This window comes from Muntiacus reevesi, chromosome 2 (genome assembly GCF_963930625.1).
Source record: "Muntiacus reevesi chromosome 2, mMunRee1.1, whole genome shotgun sequence".
NCBI classification, from domain to species: Eukaryota; Metazoa; Chordata; class Mammalia; order Artiodactyla; family Cervidae; genus Muntiacus; species Muntiacus reevesi.
The window spans coordinates 250,784,594-250,807,000 of record NC_089250.1 but is presented as its reverse complement, the minus strand read 5'-3'; the positions used below and the strand labels follow the sequence as shown (position 1 = coordinate 250,807,000).

The following is a 22,407-nucleotide window of genomic DNA, read 5'->3' as shown; positions in this document are numbered from 1 at the left end:
GTGTACACTAGGGTTCATTCTTGGTGTTGTCCATTTCATAGATTTGGTCAAAAGTGAAATAATAGCTCTCTACCATTATATGTACAGAGTATTTTCACTGCCCTAAGAAGTCTCTGTGTTCCACCTGTTCATTCCTCCTTCCCCTTCTCCTGGCAACCTCTGATCTTTTTGCTGGCTGCATCGTTTTTGCCTGCTCTAGAACAGCATACAGTTGGAATCATATAGTGTGTAGAAAGCCTTTTCAGATTGACTTTTTTCATTTAATGATTATCCATTTGAGATTCTCCATATCTTTTCATGGCTTAATAACTGATTTCTTTTTAAGCACTGAATAATATTTCATTGGGTGGATGTACCACAATTTATTTATCCATTCACCTAATGAATGACTCTTGGTTACTCCAGGTTTTGGTAATTATGTGTAAAGCTGCTATAAACATCTGTATCACACATTTTTCTGTAGACATGGGTGTTCAACGCCTTGGAGTAAATACCAGTGAATACAGTTGAGTCATATGATAAGAGTATGTTTAGTTTTGTAACAATCTGTCAAACTGCCTTCCAAAGTGGCTGTACCATTTTGCATTCCCACCAGCAATCAGTGAGAATTCCTGTTGCTCCTCATTCTTGCCAACATTTGGTATTGTCACTGTTCTGGATTTTTGCCATTCTGATAGGTGTGTAGTGGTGTCCAGAAGTCTTTTTACATCTTGTCCGTGCAGTTGCTCAGTCATGTCCAACTTTTGCAACCCCATGGACTTTAGCCCACCAGATTCCTCTGTTGATGGGATTCTCCAGGCAAGAATACTGGAATGAGTTGCCATGTCCTTCTCCTTTTTACACCTCACTATATAATAATTTGTTTTATTTCAAGATGGCAGTGCTTCTACAGATTTATCTCTCTCAAAAACTGCCTGGAGTTTCATATTAGATTCTATTCTGATCAACTATATTCCAAAAACAATACCCACAATTTTTAAAAAGCATTTTTACTGGATTATAGTTGATTTACAATTTTGTGTTAGTTTCAAGTACACAGCGAAGTGATTTGGTAGTATTGGGATGGCCAAAAAGTCCATTCGGATTTTTCCATAACATCTTACAGAAAACTCAAATGAACTTTTTGGCCAACCCTGTACATAATATCCATTCTTTTTTTTTTTTATCCATTCTTTTTCATTCTGTATTTTCATATAGGTTATAGCAGAATATTGAGTAGAGTTCCTTGTGCTGTACAGTAGGTCGTTGATTGCCTGTATTACACATGGTAGTTGTTGCTGTCTAGTCTCTAAGTCACGTCCAACTCTTTTAAGACCGCATGGACTATAGCCCACCAGACTTCTCTGCTCATGGGGTTTCCCAGGCAAGAGTACTGAACTGGGTTGTCATTTCCTTCTCCAGAGGATCTCCCAAGCCAGGGGTTGAGTCTGCATCTCCGGCATTGGCAGGCGGGTGTTTCATACCAGGGAAGCCACATGTATAGAAGCATGTGTGTATTAGCCCCACCTCCTGGTTTATGCCTTCTCTCTCCACATTTCCTCTTGGTAAACAAAAATTAGTTTTTCATTCTGTTAGTCTGTTTCTTTTTTGTAAATAAGTTCATTTGTATTGTATTTTAACTTAAATTCCACATATGAGTGATATCATATGATATTTGACTTTCTGTGACTTACTTTTGACTGACTTCACATAGAATGATTATCTCTAGGTTCATTCATGTTGCTGCAAATGACATTGTTTTGTCCTTTTTATGGCTGAATAATATTCCATTGTATATAAGTGCCACATCTTCTTTATCCATTGTTCTGCAGATGGACATTTAGGTTGTTTACATTTCTTAATAGTGCTACAATGAACATTAGGATGCATGTATCTTTTTGAATTGTGGTTTTCTCTGGATATATGCCCAGGAGTGGGATTTCTGGATCACAAGGTAGTTCTGTTTTTAGAGTTTTAAAGAACATCCATACTCTTTTCAATAGTGGTTGTATGAATTTACATTCCCACAAACAGTGTAGGAGGGTTCCTTTTTCTCCATACCCTCTCTGGCATTTACTATTTGTAGACTTTTTTTGATGATGGCCATGACTGGTGTGGAGTGGTACCTCACATTTTGATTTGCATTTCTCTAATAATTAGTAATGTTGAGCCTCTTTTCATGTAGCATCCGTATGTCTTTGGAGAGATGTCTCCTTAGATCTTCTGCCAGTTTTTTGATTGGATTGTTTTTTTTGAAGCAAAGCTGTATTAGCAGCTTGGATGCTTGGATATTTGGGAGATTAATCCTTTGTTGGTTACTTCATTTGCAAATATTTCCTCCCATTCTTAGGGTTGTCTTTTTGCCTTATTTATGGTTTCTTTTGCTGTGCAGAAGCTTTTAAGTTTAACTAGTTCACATTTGTTTTTATTTTTTAATTTTCACTACTCTATGAGGTAAATAAAAAAGATATTGCTGCAATTTATGTCAGAGTGTGTTCTACCTATGTTTTCCTGTCAGAGTTTTATAGTGTCTGGCCTTATAGTTAGGTCTTTGACCCATTTCGAGTTTATTTTTGTGTATTTTGTTAGAGAACATTTAATTTTGTTCTTTCATATGAATATGTTCAGTTTTCCCAGCACCACTTGCTTGAAGAGACTGTCTTTTCTCAGTTGTGCACCATGGGTTAACTGACCACAGGCGTGTGGGTTTATTTCTGTGCTTTCTATCCTGTCCGTTGATCTATATTTCTGTTAGTGTGCCAATACCATGTAATGACTGTAGCTTTATAGTATAGTCTGAAGTCAGGGAGCCTGGTTCTACCAGCCCCATTTTTTTTCTTTCTCAACATTGCTTTCCTTATTTAGTGTTTCTTGTTTTTCCATCAAATTTAAACAATTTTTTGTTCTAGTTCTATGAAAAACGTCGCTGGTCATTTGATAGGGATTGCATTCAGTCTGTAGATTGCATTGTGTTGTATGCTCATTTTGACAATATTAATTTTTCCAATCCAGGAACATGGCATATCTTTTTACCTGTTTGTGTCATCTTTGATTTCTTCCATCAGCATCTTACAGCTTTCAGAATACAGGTCCTTTGCTTTTTTATGTAGGTTTATTCCTAGGTATTTTATTCTTTTGATGTGATGGTACATGGGATTGTTTCCTTAGTTTTTCTTTCTACTTTTTCATTGTTAGTGTATAGGAATGCAAGAGAGACCTGTGTATCAGTTTTGTATCCTGCAATCTTACCCAATTCTTTGATGAGCTCTAGTAGTTTTCTGATAGCATCTTTATGATTTTCTATGTATAGAGAATTATTTTTCTTCTCTGACCGTGGCTAGGACTTCCAAAACTATGTTGAATAAAAGTAATGAGAGTGGACATCCTTATCTTGTTTCTGATCTTTAAGGAATGCTTTCAACTTGTCACCTTTAATAATGATGATATTAGCTGCGAGTTTGTCATATGTGCATTTATTATGTTGAGGTAGGTTCTCTCAGTGCCCGCTTTCTGGAGAGTTTTTATTATAAATGAGTGTTGAATTTTATAAAAAAAACTTTTTCTGCATCTTTTGAGATGATCATATGGTTTTTCTTCTTCAGTTTGTTAATGTGGTATGTCAAACTGATTGATTTGTGGAAACTGAAGAATCCTTGCATCCCTAGGATTAAGTGGGCCTTAGGAAGCATCACTATGATCAAAGCTAGTGGAGGTGATGAAATTCCAGTTGAGCTATTTCAAATCCTAAAAGATGGTGCTGTGAAAGTGCTGCACTCAATATGCCAGCAAATTTGGAAAACTCAGCAGTGGCCACAGGATTGGAAAAGGTCAGTTTTCATTCCAATCCCAAAGAAAGGCAATGCCAAAGAATGCTCAAACTACCGCATAATTGCACTCATCTCACCACACTAGTAAAGTAATGCTCAAAATTCTCCAAGCCAGGCTTCAACAGTATGTGAACCATGAACTTCCAGAAGTCCAAGCTGGATTTAGAAAAGACAGAGGAACCAGAGATCAAAGTGCCAACATCTGTTGGATCATCGAAAAAGCAAGAGAGTTCCAGAAAAACATCTACTTTTGCTTTATTGACTATATGAAAGCCTTTGACTGTGTGGATGATAACAAACTGTGGAAAATTTTGGAAGAGATGGGAATACCAGACCACCTGACCTGCCTCCTGAGAAATCTGTATGCAAGTCAGGAAGCAACAGTTAGAACCGGACATGGAACAACAGACTGATTCCAAATCGGGAAAGGAGTATATCAAGACTGTATATTGTCACCCTGCTTATTTAACTTATATGCAGAGTACATCATGAGAAATGCTGGGCTGGATGAAGCACAAGCTGGAATCAAGATTGCTGGGAGAAATATCAATAACTTCAGATATGCAGGTGACACCACCCTTATGGCAGAAAGCGAAGAAAAACTAAAGAGCTCTTGATGAAAGTGAAAGAGGAGAGTGAAAAAGTTGGCTTAAAACTCAGCATTCAGAAAACTAAGATTATGGCATCTGGTCCCATCACTTCATGGCAAAAATATGGGAAAATGATGGAAACAGTGTCAGACTTTATTTTTTTGGGCTCCAAAATCACTGTAGATGGTGACTGCAGCCATGAAATTAAAAGATGCTTACTCCTTGGAAGAAAAGTTATACTAGACAGCGTATTGAAAAGCAGAGACATGACTTTGCCAACAAAGGTCCTTCTAGTCAAAACTACTTCTAGTTTTGACTTTCCAGTAGTCATGTATGGATGTGAGAGTTGGACTGTAAAGAAAGCTGAGCGCCAAAGAATTGATGCTTTTGAACTATGATGTTGGTGAAGACTCTTGATAGTCCCTTGGACTGCAAGGAGATCCAACTAGTCAATCCTAAAGGAAATGAGTCCTGAATCTTCATTGGAAGGACTGATGCTGAAGCTGAAACTCCAATACTTTGGCCACCTGATGCGAGGAGCTGGCTCATTAGAAAAGACCCTGATGCTGGGAGTGATTGAAGACGGGAGGAGAAGGGGATGACAGAGGATGAAATAGTTGGATGGTATCACCAACTCAATGGACATGAGTTAGAGTAAACTACAGGAGTTGGCGATGGACAGGGAGTCCTGGCATGTTGCAGTTCATGTGGTCACAAAGAGTTGGACATGACTGAGCAACTGAACTGACTGGGATAAATCCTACTTGATCAGAAATATGGTCCTCTTAATGTATTGTTGGATTTGGTTTGCTAATTTTATATATATATACACACATATATATATGTATATATAGATGTGTATATATATATGTATTTGACTGTTTTTGCATCTTTAGGATTGTCACTCCTATTGCTTCTTGTGTCTGCCCTCTGATGGATGAGGTTAGTCCTAAGGTTTGTGAAGGCTTACTGGTGGTATGTACTGATGCCTGTCCACTTGTAGATGGAACTGGTGTTGTCCCTCTGGTGGGCAGGCCTCAGTCAGTGGGTGTGTTTAGAGGTGTCCGAACTCAGTATGGCTTTAGCACCCTGCTTGCTGGTGAGCAGGTCTGTGTTCCTGTCCTGCTGGTTGTTTGGCCTGAGGCATTTTAGCACTGGAGCCTGTAGTTTTTTAGGTGGGGCAAGGTCTTCATCCTGTGATGCCAAAATGGTGACCTCTAGGAGAGCTCACGCTGAGCAGTATTCTCTGGGGCCTCTGCCTCCAGTGTTCTTGCCTGCACGGTGAGCTACAGCTGACCATCACCTCCCCAGGAAACTCTTCGAGATTAGTAAGTAGGTCTAGCCTTGGCTTCCATGGACTTATTGCTTTGTATTGTGCTGGGTCCCAGTATATGTGTAACCTTGTGTGCACCCTCCAAGAGTGGAGTCCCTGTTTTCCCCAGTCCTGTGGAGCTTCTGCACTCAAGCCCCACTGGCCTTCACATCCAGTTGCTCATGGGTTCCTCCTCTCAGTGCCAGATCCTCGTGCTGGGGAGCCTGATGTAAGGCTCAGGACTGTCTCTTAAGTGGGAATACCTCTGTGATAGAATCATTTTCTAGTACGTGTGTTGCCTACTAGGTGTTTATAGGATTTGATTATGTTGTGAAAGAACCCTCTTGTTGTGGCTTCTTTTTCGTCTTTGAATGTAAAATATGTTTTTTGGTGGGTTCCAGTCTCTTTTGCTGATGGTTTTTTAGTAGTTAGTTGTGATTTTGGTGTTTTTGTGAGAGGGGGTGAGCTGGAATCCTTCTATTCTGCCAATTTTTCTAGAATCGAGAGGCTGTTTTTAGTTTGGATGTTTGCAGCCTCTTTCCTCAGTGTCTGCTGGCCGTGAACCTCTTGAAAAGGGGTGTGCAGGTACGGTGGTGCTTGTGTGTATCCAGGCCAGCAGGGGCAGTGCCTGGTGCCTGCTCGTGGGTCTCATAGTGGCTGCCTGTGGCTGCTCCTGGAGCCCACAGTGGTGGCAGCAACTCGCACCTGCTCCCGGTGCTCCTGTAGGTAGTGACCTGTTGACTGGGAGTGCTGACAGGGAAGGAACCTCTTATGGTAGTTGCCCCTTTGCTCATGCACCCCTCAATAGTCATGCCTTGCCTCTCTGGTGGCCCAGGCTCCTTTTGAGTACACCCCCAGTTGCCTCATTCCAGCGTCTTCGGGTTTTCTCAATGCAGCCAGCTCTGGTTCTCTCCATGCACTGGGAGAGGACCCAGCCTCCAACCCCCATCCCCACTAACAGATGAGTCTGTCAGGCTGGGGAGTCCAGGGCAGTGGTGCTGACTTTCTGTGCAGGTTACTCCCCATTTTGCCTTCTGCAGACAGTTGTTTCTCTTCTCCTAGGCGCCAAAGTTCCCCTTCATCCAGGCTGATCTCCGCATAATGAGGAGACTTCCCTGGGTGCTGGAACTATCCCCCTTCACAGCTTCCTCCCTGACAGGCAGGCTCTGTCCCAATTCCTTCTTTTTTTCTTTTTCCTCTTGTTGTACCTGGTTATATGGAGGTTTTATTGCCCTTTTGGAAGTCTGAGGTCTTCATTCAGTGTTCAGTAGATGTTCTGTGTGAATAGTTCCACTTGTAGATGTATTTTTAATATTTTTGTGGGAAAAGATGAGTGTCATGTCCTACTCCTTCCCCATCTTGATCCTCTCCCACCCCCAAAATTCTTTTTGAGACATGTTCTCCTCTCCATATTTGAATTACAGGTACTCGGTGTGCATCACACCTTTGTGGGACTGTGCCTTTTATATTTCTAAAAGTCACCTTTTTCTCCCCGAGTAGAGATGACCTGCAAGATAACCACCTCAGTTCTTCCAGGGGTCTTACCATAAGATCTAATAGCCATACCCTTGATTTATTCTTTACTTGGTACCCTGGATTTGGTCTTTTCCCTGAAGCTGTTTCTTAATGGCTTCAGCTTTTATTTGATAAGAAAGTTTTGTTTTCTAACCTTGAAATGTCTGCTCGATTTGCAGTCTGTTTAATTCTACCTCTAAAGAGATCACTTATTTTTTTTCATCAAGTTACTGCTTTCTTATCTGACCAAATACAACTAGAAACAAGACATTTCGTGCATTTAATACTTTCCCTCAAATTCTTCCCCAGTCTTTTATTAGCTACCCTATGTTTATTACATAATTTTCTGTCAGGTAATCTTATGCAAAATTTTTACAAAATATTTTGCCATTACATGAGTCATAATTTTCCCAGTCTTCACTAAAGATTTCCTTGCTATTTTTACAGCTTCTTATTATAGTTTCCTCACTACTTGCTTTCTGGTTCCAAATCTACTATTTTATATTTTATTAATAGATTTTTATTCTGGAGCACCCCACTTATATCTTACCGTCTATGTCTGTTCACTTTTGCCACAATAATGCCCCTGATTCAGTGGCTTGAAACAAAAGTATTTCTTCTCATACATCTTGGGATGAGTTGATAGGCATAGCTTGGCTGCAAACTGGAATTTGAGTCCAGATTAGGTCCTCTTCCTTGGACAAGCAGTACAACCAGGGCATATACTTTTCTTTTCTTCTTTTTATTTTTAAAAATATGTATTTATTTGGCTGTGCCAGGTCTTAGTTATGGCAGTCAGGATCTTCGGTCTTCCTTGTGGCGTGCAGGATCTGTAGTTGTGACATGAAAGTGTTAGTCGCTCAGCCGGGTATAACTCTTTGCAATTCCATGGACTGTAGCCTGCAAGGCTCCTCTGTCCATGGAATTCTCCAGGTAATAATACAGGAGTAGCTTGCCATTCCTTTCTTCAGGGGATCTTTCTGACCCTAGGATCGAACCCAGGTCTCCCACACTGCAGATGGATTCTTTACCATCTGAGAGTTGCGGCATAAGAACTCTTAGTTGTGGCATGTGGGATCTAGTTTCCTGACCAAGGGTTGAAGCCAGGTCCCCTCCACTGGGAACAAGGAGTGGTAGCCACTGGATATGACAATGGTCGAAGCATGAGCAAATTCAGCTGAACAAGCACATTTCAAGTCTCTGTATGCAGTATAGCTACGAACATCTCAAGACCAAAATAAATGTTGTGACTGAACCGAAATGTAAAGCTCAGGTAGGTACTCCGCCTCTAGTGGAATGAAAAGCAATCCCATGGCAAAGGATGTAGATATTAGAAGGGGTGAGGAACTAGGGTCAATAATACAGTGTCCCCCAAAATTTAAACAGTAACCAAAAGAAATATGTGAATGCTGTATTAAGATTATATGAAGTCATTTAAAATATCATTAGTTGTAAACAGTGACATTTCTTGACAAAATACTTAATTTACCTGGAAGCTAAAGTAATTCTAAGTATACCTCTAATAACATAGCCTCAAACTATAGATAACAAAATTTATGAGACAAAAAGGAGAAATACAGAAACTCATGATCACAGTGAGTGATTTTAACACACCATTCTCAATGACTTTTAGAATAAACAGACAAAAACTAATAGAAGGAAAATTTGAAAAACTCACTTAACAATTGTGTCTTGTAAAACTTCCAAATTCATGTTACAACTACATAATACCCATTTTTAAAAAAACTGAAGCATAGTTGATTTACAGTGTATTAGTTTCAGGTGTACAGCAAAGTGACTAGATACATTTAGATGCATGTTCTTTTTCAGATTCTCTTCTGTTATAGGTTATTATAAGATACTGAATATTAGCTTTCTGTGTTAACATACTAGGTCCTTTTTGTTTGTTTTATGTACAGTTAGTGTCAGTTAATCCCAAACTTGTGATTTATCCCCTTTGGTAACCATAAGTTTGTTTCCTGTGTCTGTTCCATTTTGTAAGTAAATTCATTTGTATCTTTTTTTTTGTAGACTCCGTATGTAAGTGATATCATATGACATTTGTCTTTCTCTGTTTGACTTTTAATACCCATTTTTTAAAAATGCGCACAGAATAGTTGAAAAACTGGACTGTAGTTCTGTCGCTAGAAATTACAGAAAAAGTAAAAATATTGAAAAAGAACAGTATATTCTTAGATCACCATGGACTTGGACTAAAGAAGAGTATCATGCTTAGAAGAGAAAGAGCATTTTTAGAAGGAAAATTTTGGCTATAGAAGTGTATATTAGAAAATAAGAAAAGCCGAAAACTCAATGATCTAAGCATCCATTTGAAGAGGGTAGAAAAAAGAACAAAACCAAAAGAAATTACAAGAAAAAAAAGTAATGAACAGACATTCAAGAAATCAATAAAGCCAGAAGTTGTTCCTTTATATAATAAAATTGATGCAAGTTTCATCATAAACTCGTCATTTAAAAACAAAAAGAAAAGAGATAACTAGCTAAAATCAAGAATTAAAAAATGAGGAACCTTACTCTACATGCTAATTCAGTATTTGGCAACTTGTAATAATATTAACAGTATTCTGCTTGTCACATAACTTTTTATTGCATGAATAATCTATAATACTAATGTATATAATTTAGAAAAACTGGTAAAATAAAATATAGTCCCACCACTTAGGAAAAAGTATTTTCAATCCTAGATGCATATTGGAAACACCTAGAATGCATTATTTGAATATTGACACCTGGGCCCCTTAGAGAATCAGTTAAATGAGAATTTCTAATTGTGACCCTATGTCAGTTTATTTTTTCAATTCCTCTCTTAGTTTTAATATTTAGTCATATTTGTGAACAACTTGCTATAGGAAACGATGACATTTTGATGTTGTTCTTCCAGTCTTTTTGCTTATATAGACATACACTATGGAGTCTTTTTTATAAATAGATTCTTATTAAACATGCTACTTTGAAACCTTTTCAAGTTTAAAATCTAAACAGAGATTTACCAATGTGTCATAAGCATCTTTCCATACTAGTGAATATACTTCTGCTGCTGCATTTTTAATAGTTATATAGTATTTCATTATATGGATTTATTATCATTTATGTAACTAATCCACAACTATTGGGCACTTAAATATTCAATAGTATAAACACAGTGCTAAGAAATATCCTTATGAAAGTACATCTCACATCTATAAAAATCATTTATTCAAATACTTTTGTACCAGCATAATGCAAATAGTTTGTGACAGTTGGTAACTAAATTTTCATCTTAGGTGCTCACCTAGGCATCGTGTAGGTTATTTAGGTTGAAAGAAATATAATAATATATTTTATCTTACTAACTTTATCATCCCTAACCCATTTACAGGCGACACACAGTACTTGTTGAATAAATAAATAAATTTAATTATTGGTGCTGACTTGTATTCCTAGAGTATGTGGACCAGTCACATTCAAAAGAAAGATACCTTGGGAGCATATCCAGTATGAGAAGCCAAACGTGGAATGTGTAACCCAAAGTCTTTTACTTTCAAATTAAGAAATGAACTAGTTATTGAGATCTTTGCTCACCTAGCCATGACACTTTAAATATGGCCATTTCAGCATATATATTTTAAGCTGCCATTTGTTGAATGTTTGATAGCCATTATCTTACTTAATCTTCCCAACCATCCTATATAGTGAATACTATTGTTGTCTTCATTGAAAAGGCCCAGTTCAGAGAGGCGAGGTGAAGTGACATGCTTAAGGTCACAGAACCAACAAACTTCAGAATGAGGAATTCATCTCTGGTTTGTCAGGCAGGGAGAAAAAAAAAAAAACACTCTTATTTTTAACCACTGTGAAAAGAGAGAAGTCGCTCAGCCATGTCTGACTCTTTGTATCCCCATGGACTATACAATCCATAGAATTCTCCAGGCCAGAATACTGAATACAGAATACTCCAGGCCAGAATACCAAATAGCCGTTCCCTTCTCCAGGGGATCTTCCCAACCCAGGGATTGAACCCAGGTCTCCCGCATTGCAGGCAGATTCTTTACCAGCTGAGCCACAAGGGAAGCACTTTAACTACTGTACCTCATAGGTAGTTTGGCTTTGTGATGCATTGAAGTATAATTTTTGATGTTGCAGTTAAAAAATAACATCCTTACAATACCAATGCTTGATGATGGAGAAATACTCGAAAATTCAGATAAGTAAAGAGAATGCAAGTTATGCCTAAACTAATGATAGTATCCTTTGGGAGAGCAGTGAAGTGAAGTGAATTCTCCAGGCCAGAATACTGGAGTGGGTAGCCTTTCCCTTATTCAGGGGATCTTTCCAACTCAGGGATTAAACCCAGGTGTCCCACATTGCAGGTGGATTCTTTACCAGCTGAGCCTCAACAGAAGCCCAGGAATACTGGAGTGTGTATAGCTTGTCCCTTCTCCAGGGGATCTTCCCGACCCAGGAATTGAACCGGGGTCTCCTGCATTGCAGGAGGTTTCTTTACCAACTGAGCTGTCAGGGAAGCCAATACTTGGGAGAGCATTGCTTTTTTTCAATCTAAAGGAAGTATTTCACACTCTGACACCACATTTCCCATCATTCATTTTTGCTCACTATATATAAATCTTAAAATTTGGGTACTTGACATGCATGGAAGCAGCATGACAGCATGTATATTTTTACTGACCATTGGATATTTTCCCCCAAGCATTCATTCATTCATAATTCAATCATAGATTTTTATTAAACTCCTGTTTTGTTCCATGCATTCTGCTACCTTTTAAGAATTCATCAGCGATCAAAAACAGACATGGTGCCTGCTCTCATGGAACTCTCAGTGGATGTGAAGAGTGTGATATGAATAAAAAATGACATAAATAAATGTAAACCTGTCACTATAATAAACACTATGCAAGAAAAGGATGTGAGTTTGTAAGAGGAGACTGTGACCTAGTCAGAAAAGGCTTTCTTGATGATAAGATAATAAATAAGCTGATATTTGAAGGAAAGGTAAAGTAAGGAAGGAGGAGCCTCCCAAGGAAAGGTAATATTTGCAAAGCCCAGAGAAAAAGGAAATCTGGAAAATGAGGAATATAGAAAGAAAACTGGCATGGCTAAGAATACAGACAGCAGCTGGAGACTGTTATATGTGACTGGAGAGGAAGGTATGGACTAAACTATGCAAAGGTCCTGAGGCAGGGTCATACCTGGTATACCCAGGGAGCAACAAAGACCCCAGCATGGCTAGGGTAGTATAAACAAGGATGGTAGAAAGTGAAATTAGAGCATCAGTAAGGCGCTTGATAATTTTGTAATGCTGCCCAATAGCAGTTTGTGCAGTGATAGGAATGTTCTGTGTGTGCTGTCCACTGATAGCCACTGTTCACTTAAAATTGAGCACTCAAAACTATAGCCAGTACAATTGAACTCAGTGCTTAGTTTAATTTAATTTTAATTTTAATAGCCTCTAGTGGCTGTTGAACACTGAAAGTGTTGCTAATGTAGCTGGAAAACTTAATTTTAAATTTTAAATTTGAATTAAAATTAAGTTAAATAGGCTAGTGGCTGCCATGTTGTACAGTACAGCTGTAGCCTTCTGGCCTTTGATTTTTACTCTAAAATTAATTTAAATTGCCAAATTTGTATTCTGTTTTACTTTTAAGCAAAGTAATAAAGGGATTCTCCAGACAAGAATACTGGAGTGGGTTGCAATTTCCTCCTTCAGGGGATCTTCCCGACCCAGGGATTGAACCCACATCTTAGGTTGCCTGCATTGGCAGGTGAGTTCTTTACCAATAGTGTATAAGAAAACCTAAAGAAATACATAATTTCCTTAACACTCGTTTTTAATTGATATCTTGAGATGTACCTCAGAAGATGAAAATGTAATTAGAGCATGTCTCACTTTTTATTTCTGGGCTTAGCTTAACTGTCTTGTCTTAATTAAAGCCATCCCTGACCCCCTGCTGAGGAGATAGGTCCTACCAGTTAATATTCTCATAGAGCACTGCTCTTTCTCTTCATATCTCTTGCCAGATGTTTATTTACATAGATATTTGTATAACTATTTAATATCTTTACCATCACCCCTAACCACATAAGGAATTATTATCTAGGGCAGAATCTTAGTAGGCCCTTAATGAATATTTGATAACAGAGTAGATGAATAAAGAAATGAATAACTATTTAGCCTTCTCTTCTCTAATATTGGAGAAGGAAATGGCAACCCACTCCAGTACTCTTGCCTGGAAAATCCCACGGACAGAGGAGCCTGGTAGGCTATAGTCCATGGGGTTGCAAAGAGTTGGACACAACTGAGTGACTTCACTTTCTTTCACTTTCTCCAATATACTGATCCATCTGTTTATCCTTACTACTAACCCCTACCTCTGAACATGTAGGTTAGGGGACTCCCTTTAACCATTTATTCATCCCATTTGCTTAAACCTTTGATAAGCATAAGTCTCAATATCATCCTAATCCATTAAGCAGTCTTTACTGAGAGATTTTTTTCCTACCCAGTTAGAAGGAATTTAACCATCTTAAAGTAAGGTCCAAAAGAACTTTTGTAAAAGTTTGCTTGGTGACCTGTGTGGCTCACAACTGAATTACTTTACAGTAACAACCCACGGTCTGTCCCTCAGCTTTCACGTAAGTGATATGATTCTACTTTATTTCAAATGAATTGCCCACTTTGAGACAGAGATAAGGTGTATGACGAATGGCAGTTATCTCATGGCATTTTGTTTAGCTAGCTTTACACAACTCCATCATCGTTAGATTGCTTAAGGATATATATGCCCTTACGTTGAGTTTGTCTTTGGAATTCAGTCTCACCAAGAATCCTCAGTTCTAGTTCTGTAGCACTTGACACTGACTTTCAGTTACTTTGGTTAGCAGTGGGACTGCTTTCTCTACTACATTTGAGAGTAGGACTGTCAGAATGTACTAATTTCTGAATTGTACTTATTAAAAAATAGAAACATATCATTGAATCATTTCCTCTCATGAAACATACATGATAGTTAGGCCTGAAGTGAGCATCCAGTGACCTTGGTTTCATTCTTAGCCTGCCTCCAGCTTACTATATCACCTTCAGTGTATTTAATCACTCTGTGCTTTGACCTCGAACTTGCCAAGAGAATCTCTTTTAATCCCTATCTCTTACAGTAATATTAGAAATAATAAAATGATTCACCTCTCTGAAGCTTACTAAAATCCTTCAGAACAAAGTCTATACAAAGATTGTTGAATGTATATGTATAGGATTACTGCTATTTCAAGCCAGGAAAAACAGTAGCATCTATTCAGGTCACCACCACAGGGGGCCTCTTAAAAACAGGTTGACTCAGCTATGTGATGGCTTATGATTTTTTATTGATATATGGTTCTCCTTTTCTGCCAAAGGAAAACCTTGAGTCTTGAAGGAAGAATTAAAAATAGTGCCTTACTGGGAAACTAATGTCACAATGAACTGTATGTCAGTTTGTTCTTTAAGCAGTGGCAATTACCTTGTAACAGTAGGCCTTCATATTTTTTCTAAGTGTTTTTTTTATGTTTCATCATTCCTGATGAAAGAAATAAAGTAGCTAAGAGAAAAGCTACAGGTTGTTCTGGAAAGACACCTACTTCCTCAGGGAAGTGGTTGTCTCAGGTGATGCTCTCACCACAGTGCTGAGAGCTGCACTGGTCCAGTGAGTAAAGCATGGCCTTTTTGAATCATAACTTGCTGTATGTTTTCTATTTCCACTGCTGCTTCCAGGATTTATTATCTCCTGCCCTGGGAAATCATAACACCCATACACACACACCCCCACCCCCCCAGCGACCCACACCCCCGTCCCTGTCCAGTGCACCCAGTAGGGGGGAGGGGGCAGAAAAGACAAAGTCATTTATATAATGTGTCTCCCTGCTGAGCCCCTAATGGCCGAAGCTTTTGTTCTGCACTCAGTGGCTGCATGTGATGGGCAGGAAGCCGCAGTCTTCCTTTGTTCCATGGCCTTATTCAGCAATTTAGATCCATCATAAAAATCAAATATGCATGTTTCAATCGCCTTGCCTGCAACAGCTTCAATTTTCACCTTTCTTTAATTTGAACTCCACAGGGGAAGAAAGAGAAGGAAGGGAGAAAGGGAGAATGAGGGAAGGAAAAAAATTGCTTTGTGTTTTTGCTCAGTGGACTGTGAAAATAGGTAGTAGTGAAAAAATATATTTTAATCTCATAGATGCATCCCATTCAAAACAGCATATACCAACGAAACCAGGCCAGTAGAATCCCTTCTGAAAATGCCCTCAAACCATACCAGTTGGCTAAAGCTCCAAAACTGGATGTGAAATGATAGGAAAAGAGAAAAGCATGAAAGTATTACAAAAGATTAGAAACAGGAAGACTGAGAAGGCTGGCTTTCAGGCTTGAGAAGTCATCCTGTTCAGGGAGGTGACATCTACACCACTTTTAATTATAGCCAAAAAGACTGTTTTATGTCCAGCTGACTGTCATGAATTTCTTTTGTAAAAGAAATGATTTGGGGAAAGGGTTCATAGAGGTAGTGAGAGTTTACATTTAAAGATATATTTCCTTTCCAAATAAAAATGAACACATTGACAAAGATGTTTTTGTCCACTTATTGATTTGCACACTTTTTAAAAATTTCCCAGAATTTCAAATGATATGTTCCCTGGGGTTCAAATAAATTTGCATCAGCAGCTTTGATATTGATTATTTAGAAAAATACAGAAACCCTTCACCTATTTCATTAGACTTAAGCGGTGACTTTACAGAGGACTTTGTGCCCTAATGTAAACAATATGGCCAATATTTATTTTACTTATTAAAAAAATAAAAGATATGAAGAACTATTCCTCTTTATGCCTGGTTTCACTTACTAATATAGATTTTGAAGACTCAAGCTAAAGTTGAAGCTGACCAGTTTTGAAGAGTCTTTGCCTGTTCTTATAAATGGAGCTCTTTCAGGGTAATTCCAGGGAGATTTGCTGGAGGCAACATTAGACAGACATTGAACATAATATAGGATGGATGCACACTGAAAGAGTGATCTTGGTGATCATTCAAGGTTGAAAAGCCTTTGATTGTCTTGAGTGGAGCTTCTAGAAGATATACTGAATGAGTCTGGGATCAAAACCAATTTCACAAGTTTGATCCAGTTGTAATATGGAAATCCACCAGATTCTGCCATGACTAATTAGAGATGTGTGAAGAAGGTTTCTCTTTCCCAACATTATTGATTTTCCTTTCAAACCCCCCAGTTTCACAGAGAAAATCTCTGGCATTTAAAAGTGTTCAATTTAGTACAGTTCACTGATGCATGTAATCTTTGCTAACTGCATCCCATTTTATCTGAACTTGGTTTTTCAGGCCCTTTCATGTTCTGAATGTATTTTAAATTTGCTTTAGGTTTTGAGTAAAATAAAAAATGTGCCCAGGACATGTGAGCACTGAGAATAAATTTAATATTTATTTTTTTTTCAGTTGTAATTTTCATCTTCCTTCTGTTGGAAATACAGGAAAATTTTCATGCCCATAAAAAAAAGTGTAGTTTTAAAAAGTAGATTCTACACAATTTAAGCTTTCATATGAGTCAAGGGATTTATGTCTTGAATCTTATCTGTCCTGGAAAAAGTGAGAAAATTAAGATGGCTAATAGTACTTGGAAATTTTTAACATTGGAAGAAATCTGTGATTGAATAGCATAACTCAGGCAAAAGCTATGGCTATGGCCATAACTATGGCCTTAACTCCTCTCTCCCCACCCCATCTTTTAACACTGCCCCATATCTCTTAGAATATTGTGAACAGATATACCAGAAGGAAAGTTATGACCAACCCAGACAGCATATTAAAAAGCAGAGACATCACTTTGTCAACAAAGGTCCGTCTAGTCAGGCTATGGTTTTTCCAGTGGTCATGTATGAATGTGAGAGTTGGACTATAAAGAAAGCTGAGTGCAGAATAATTGATGCTTTTGAACTGTGGTATTGGAGAAGACTCTTGAGAGTCCCTTGGACTGCAAGGAGATCCAACCAGTCCATCCTAAAGGAGATCAGTCCTGGGTGTTCATTGGAAGGACTGATGTTGAAGCTGAAACTCCAATACTTTGGCCACCTGATGTGAAGAGCTGACTCATTTGAAAAGACCCTGATGCTGGGAAAGATTGAGGGCAGGAGGAGAAGGGGACGACAGAGGATGAGATGGTTGGATGGCATCACTGACTCAATGGACATGGATTTGGGTGTATTCCAGGAATTGGTGATGGACAGGGAGGCTTGGCGTGCTGTGGTTCATGGGGTCACAAAGAGTCAGACTTGACTGAGCGAGTGAACTGAACTGATACCCTATAACTTCTCATTAAAGTCCAGTCCATATGCTGGCATTTTGTGTTTTCAACTTCTCTCATATGAGGAAAGATGCTAGATAGATGTATCAATGATACACACTGCACATTGGAGAGTGAAACCTTTTCTCTTTGAATTTAAGATTATTTAATGTGTAAGGTTTGTCTTTAATTGAACATTTTCCTCTCCCCTTTCATATGGGAACTTTTTAACTTTTGGTCCTTCATATGTTCTTCTTAAGAAATAAATTGTGGAAGCCATAGAGGTAAAAATTGTTTGACTATTTTCTTGACCAGTCTTCTTTTTCAGGCCACCTGGTTTACATTTCAGGTCATCCCAACTGCTAACATTACTCTTGCCTGTGCTTTAAACATAAATGTTAGTTATCTTTTCCATTTAAGATCTTAGAGTCCTCACAGTGCCTCTTTCCCCTACACATTAAATACATGTTGAACTAATGACAAGTTTCAACCTAAACAGTCTGTATATGTAGAGTCTGTCTCTATATATACAGTTTTGTTGAAGTTTAGGGTACAGCCTCTAGAATTGTACTACTTTTCAGATTCTGTCTCCATCCTTGACCAGCTCTATGACCTTGGGAAAGTTAAACCTTAGTTTTTTCATTTGTAAAATGAGTATATGAGAATAATAGCATCTGATTCATAAGATGGTGAGAGTTAAATGAGATTCTGTGAAATGTTGTTTCAGGTTGGGTTCCTAGGGAAACAAACTCTCAGGCCAAAGTTAACATTCAGGATGTTTCTTATTTATTAGGGATTACTCTTTGGATCAACACCTGTAGGAAATGAGCTACACTGCATCCCAGCGAAGACCTCAGCCAAACCCACAGGTAAGTTTTTCCAATGAGACCTGGTAGTTGAGGCCTGTCTTCTTTTAGAACTCCCATCAACTGACCCAATAAGTCCTTCATTCCTGAGGGGATCTAGGTCACATGTTACAGTGTCTTCCAAAAGTATTTAGTAAGTGTTCAACAAGTATTAGTTATATGGAAGTACCAGCATATATTTACCTGTGAGACCATTCTCATTTTTCATGATCCCAAACAGTTGCTCCTATTATATATTTTGATTACAAGAGGCAATATAGTGTTGTGGTAAGAGCATAGCTCTGAAACAGGACCTCCTATGTTTGAGTTTCATTTTCCCAGCTCTTTTAATAGTGCCTGGCATGTGATACACTCTGTTGTGCTTATTGTTACTAGTGTTTTCTTTTTCTCAAGTTAAACATGTAGTCAGAAAGTACTTTGGAATCAGAGAATTCTTAGTTTAAAACCCAGCTCTCTCACTTACCAACTCTTTTGATCATGGGCATGTTATTTAACATGATACTCAGGTTTTACATCTGTAAAATAGGAATAATGATGTCCTTAAAAAGAATGCACCAAGAATATAAAGGTGTTACAAGCCTGTTTCAGTTCCTTATCTGAAATACGGGAATATCCTATCCTTGGGATGTTGTAAAGACTGTACATTACATGACTTCATATATGAAAAGTGCATAGAATGATGCTTGACATGAGGTACACGTTCAGTTAAGTGTTAGCTGTATGACAACGACATAAAGCCCTCTACATAGTGCCTTGCATATGATGAGCACTCAGATATTATTTTTGGAGTCTGTCAAGGATGTTTTCTCTATTCTTTCCATGTAGCTTTTGTTTCCTATTTCATCTGGCCTGCTATTCCTTTCTTTTTGATTATTGCTTTCCTCTTCCCTCTCTTCCTTAGAGTTCTTGGATGTTACATGTATATCAACATTAAATCATATTTTTGTAGCACTTTAAAAAAGTTACTTTTTTTGTTCTTGCGATCAAAAAACTGATCAGTGATTAAACATTATCTTCAGGTACAGGAAGGCTCTTGTTATGGAAACCATGGTTGCCAGTTCTTGTCCATCTTCAGGACAGAGGAGAAATAGACTTAAATGTAGCATAAGTGCTGTTTGAATGACAAAAAAGAATGATAGAATCTCCAACCCTAAGAGAGACTAAACATGAAGAATGTTCTTAATTAACCTAGAATAGTTGTGTATATTTGTTCCCAGCCAAAGGAAGGAGATTAAATTTTTCCTATGAATAATGAAAATGTTATTTATTTTTGACATTTTTAATTTTTTATTTTATACTGTAGTATAGTTATTTTACAATGTTGTGTTAGTTTCAGGGTTCAGCAAAGTGATTCAGTTGTGCATATATATATATGTGTATATACATATATAGTTTTAGATTTTTTCCAAAATATGTTTTTATAGACTATTGAGTAGAGTTCCATGTGCAGTACAGTAGGTCCATATTGATTATTTTATATATGAAAGTGAAAGTGAAGTTGCTCAGTCGTGTCTGACTCTTTGTGACCCCGTGGACTGTAGCCAACTAGGCTCCTCCATCCATGGGATTCTTCAGGCAAGAATACTGGAGTGGGTCACCATTTCCTTCTCCCGGGGATCTTCCCGACCCAGGGATCGAACCCAGGTCTCTTGCATTGCAGGCAGACACTTTAACCTCTAAGTGGCTCAGACGGTAAAGACACTTTAACCTCTAAGTGGCTCAGACGGTAAAGACACTTTAACCTCTAAGTGGCCCAGACGGTAAAGCTTCTGCCTGCAATGCGGGAGACCTGGGTTCGATCCCTGGGTCGGGAAGATCCCCGGGAGAAGGAAATGGCAACCCACTCCAGTATTCTTGCGTGGAGAATCCCATGGACGGAGGAGCCTGGTTGGCTACAGTCCACAGGGTCACAAAGAGTCAGACACGACTGAGCAACTTCACTTCGTTTTATATATAGTAGTGTGTTAATCCAAAACTCCTAATTTATCCTTCCCCCTTCAACCCATCCCTTTTGGTAACCTTAAGTTGTTTGGTTTTGAGTCTATTTTTAAAATAAATTCATTTGTATCATTTTTTAAGATTCCACATAGAAGTGGTATCATGATATTTCTCTTTCTCTGCCTGACTTCACTTAGTATGATAATTTCTAGGTCCATCCATTTTGCTGCAAATGGCAATTTTTCATTCTTTTTAATGTATTTATTTACCATATCTTCTTTATTCATTCCTCTGGATGGACATTTAGGTTGCTTTGTTGTCTTGGCTGTTGTAAACAGTGCTTCAAGGAACATTTGGGTGCATATATCCTTTCGAACCATGTTTTTTCCCAAATACATGCCCAGGAGTGGGATTGCTGGGTCATATAGTAGCTCTACTTTTAGTTTTTTAAGGCTGTTGTAAACAGTGCTTCAAGGAACATTGGGGTGCACATATCCTTTCAAACCATGTTTTTTCCCAAATACATGCCCAGGAGTGGGATTGCTGGGTCATATAGTAGCTCTACTTTTAAGTTTTTTAAGCCACTGTTGTCTACAGTGGCTATACCAGTTTACATTCCCACCGACAGTATATAGGAAGGTTCCTTTTCTTCCATACCCTCTCCAGCATTTATTATTTGTAGACTTCTTGATGATAACCATTCTGATTGGTGTGAGATGATACATCATTATTTTGATTTGCATTTCTCTAACAATGATGTTGAGTATCGTTTCATGTGCCTCTTGGCCATCAGTGTGTCTTCTTTAGAGAAATATCTGTTTAGCTCTTCTGCCCATTTTTTGACTGGGTTCTTTTTTTTTTTATATTGAGTTATATGAGCGATTTGTAAATTTTGGAGATTATCATTTGCAAATATTTTCTCCCACTTTATTCTGTTGTCTTTTCATTTTCTTTATGGTTTCCTTTGTTGTGCAAAAGCTTTTAAGTTTAAATAGATCCCATTTGTTTATTTTCATTCTCTAGGAGGTGGATAAAAAAGATATTGCTGTGATTTATGTCACAGAATATTTTGCCTATATTTTCCTCAAAGAATTTTATAGTATCTAGTCTTATGTTTAGGTCTTTAATCCATTTTGAGTTGATTTTTGTGTATGGTGTTAGAGAATGTTCTAATTTCATTCATTAACATGTAGTTGTCCAGTTTTCCCAGCACTGCTTGCTGGAGAGACTGTCTTTTCTTCCATTGTATACTCTTGCCCCCTTTGTTGTAGGTGAATTGGCCATACGTGTGTGGGTTTATTTTTGGGCTTTCTATCGTGTTCTCTTGATCTGTATTTCTGTTATTGTGCCAATACCATACAATCCCAAAGAAAGGCAATCCCAAAGAATGCTCAAACTCCCACACAATTGCACTCATCTCACACGCTAGTAAAGTAATGCATAAAATTCTCCAAGCCAGGCTTCAGCAATATGTCAACCGAGAACTTCCAGATGTTCAAGCTGGTTTTAGAAAAGGCGGAGGAACCAGAGATCAAAGTGCCAATATCTGCTGGATCATCAAAAAAGCAAGAGAGTTCCAGAAAAACATCTATTTCTGCTTTATTGACTATACCAAAGCCTTTGACTCTGTGGATCACAATAAACTGTGGAAGATTCTGAAAGAGATGGGAATACCAGACCACCTGACCTGCCTCTTGAGAAACCTGTGTGCAGGTCAGGAAGCAGCAGTGAGAACTGGACATGGAACAACAGACTGGTTCCAAATAGGAAAAGGAGTACGTCCAGGCTATATATTGTCACCCTTCTTATTTAACTTATATACAGAGTACATCATGAGAAACACTGAGCTGGGAGAAGCACAAGCTGGAATCAAGATTGCCAGGAGAAATATCAATGACCTCAGATACGCAGATGACACCACCCTTATGGCAGAAAGTGAAGAGGAACTACTAAAAAGCCTCTTGATGAAAGTGAAAGAGGTGAGTGAAAAAGTTGGCTTAAAGCTCAACATTCAGAAAATGAAGATTATGGCATCTGGTCCCATCA

The 22,407-nt window shown here is 38.2% G+C and overlaps 1 long non-coding RNA gene across 1 annotated transcript in view; it reads left to right on the top strand.

The window, feature by feature from the left end:
- The window catches only part of LOC136161135 (uncharacterized), a 131,258-nt gene that overhangs the window by 41,450 nt on the left and 67,401 nt on the right, over positions 1-22,407 (top strand). The window contains exon 2 of the long non-coding RNA XR_010661689.1: positions 18,351-18,426. This is a non-coding gene — a long non-coding RNA (uncharacterized lncRNA). The remainder of the gene's footprint in view (positions 1-18,350; positions 18,427-22,407) is intronic.